The sequence below is a fragment of the Malurus melanocephalus genome, unplaced genomic scaffold, assembly GCF_030028575.1.
Source record: "Malurus melanocephalus ecotype Western Australia unplaced genomic scaffold, MMel_1.1 scaffold_611, whole genome shotgun sequence".
NCBI classification, from domain to species: domain Eukaryota; kingdom Metazoa; phylum Chordata; class Aves; order Passeriformes; family Maluridae; genus Malurus; species Malurus melanocephalus.
The window spans coordinates 282,566-284,764 of NW_026623843.1; positions in this window are offsets into that span (position 1 = coordinate 282,566).

The following is a 2,199-nucleotide window of genomic DNA, read 5'->3' on the forward strand; positions in this document are numbered from 1 at the left end:
TGTGTGTGTGTCCCTTGTCACAGCCACTCTAGGGCAGGCCGACCCCTCGTGCAAACCTGGACAGAGAGAGAGAGAGAAAGAGAGAAATCTGAGAGCTCTGGACCCCCACCAGATTTGGGCACAGCCAAATCTTTGCTGAGAGTTTGCAGAGCTGGTTTGCCCGGAGGCAGAAACCAGAGCACGGGTCACAAATTCAGCTCCACCTCCCCTCTGCCCCACGAGGGTCACCCCCGGGCTCAGCTGGAGCTCCCCACCCAAAATCTCTCTGTCTCTGTCACAGTTCCTCACGAATTCAATGGCACAATGCAGCTACACTATTTGAAAAAGCCATAATATTTGTTGGTACGACTCTTTTATTACTGTCGATTTATATATATATTTGTTGATAAAAGAGGTCATCTTGGCAGACACTTCCAGTTCTTCTGGGAAATTGTTGTCCGATGCTGTATATTCTGTACATGCTGTATAAACAGAGCAAAATATGTAAATCTAAATGTTCGGTGGACTCGGTGGGGCATGTGCTGCAGGGGGGGATGGGGACACTTTTTGGGCCACCACGGCTCAAGGTGGCTCGGGGGTCCCATCCCAGCGGAGTGACCGTCCTGCCGGGCTCCGGACACGGTCTGGGGCAGGACCTGGCCACGGTGCGAGGGTCCCTCGGTGCTTTTCCCCTCTCCAAGGTGGAAAGGGGCGGCTTTGGGAGCGGGGGTGGCCGCGTTTGCCCTCCTTCCCTCCCGGGAGCTCTCAGCGCAGCTCGCCCGGTGTCACCCAGCGCTCCGGGGAGGACACCGCTCCGGCCACCACCCAGCGCGACATCTCCAAGCCTTAGGGGTCCGAGAGAGACAATTCCCCGCGGGAAGACGGCAGAAATCGGCTCCGAGCACCCGGCTGCTCCAGCTGCTCCCCACGCCGGTGCCACCCGCCCTCCCCGGTGTGTTTTACAGCAGCCGAGAGCTGTGACCTTCTAGACCCGACACACGCTGTTAGAAAAAAAAAAACCTGTTTCATATTTTCCGTGGTATCGATCTGCAACTTTGGAAATTATTGGACACGGTCGTGGTAGCCTAAAAGTTGTGCTGAGCTCATATATTTTTATATTTGTGGTGTTTTCCTATCAATAGAGAGTAGTGAACCCTATAGCTGAAAGTGAACTATTCAGAATAAATATATGACTGCAGAAAATATTTGTAAAAATAATTTATTTGAAATATTCTGCCAAAGATAGCTCTCTAATGATCTGTAAGATGTCGTTTCTCTCTTTTTGCTCTGAATGTCATTGTGAAAGGACCTTTCTCCCTGTATCTTTTGAAGATTTTTTTTTTTTTTGTATCTTTAAGGGCAAAGAAATATTCCAGTGATTTTTTTTTTTTTTACTAGAGCAGTAAATAGAGTAGTTGGGAGGCACGAGACAACTTTGCAAAGGTGGTAAACAGGATCCAGTAACAATCACTCAGAAAATCCGGTTTCTCCCGTAGTTCCTCTGGCTGACAGATGGGTTTTGAATCCTGGGACAGCTGTCCAGCAGGAAGACCTTGGCTGCTGTTGTGGCTGTTGTGGCTGCTGTGTAGCTTACCCAAAGGAGAGAAATCTCTCGAGAATCCCATCCCCAGGCTCGGGGCATTTGGATCCCCTTGCATCCAGTCTTAGCCTCTCCATTATTTATGGCCGATTTATGATTTATTTATCAGCCCTTAACGGGTCCTGTGGCACACAGGGAACCCTCACCCAGAGCTTTGTGGGGCTTCAGTCCAAAGCCATTTTCTCCACGYACCTGCCAGCAGCCCTGAACAGCAGCAGAGGGAATCCTGATCTGTCCAGATCTGTCCCCTTCCCCCCATGGGGACAGGGCAGGGGACACCCAGCCACCACAGGACACGACATTTTATCAGGAGGATCGGTCCCTGCAAGCATCCAGCTGACACAGGGGGAAGTACAGCCCTTTACCAGGGAGAAGCTGCCTAGAATAATCTTTTAGAAATCACTGATTTATTTTTATTATTATTATTATAGAGAAAAATCATCTTTCCCATCTTCATTTCTCCCTTTTGAAAGAACTTTCCAATGCTGGGGAAAGCCTTCATTATCTCCTGTGATCCCCAGGTCTGCCGCGGTGGAAACACATCCTCAGCCACGTCTGTTAGGCTCCACCACTTCAAAGAGATTTTTGGCTCAGATTTCTTTTCCCTTCTGAGCAGATTC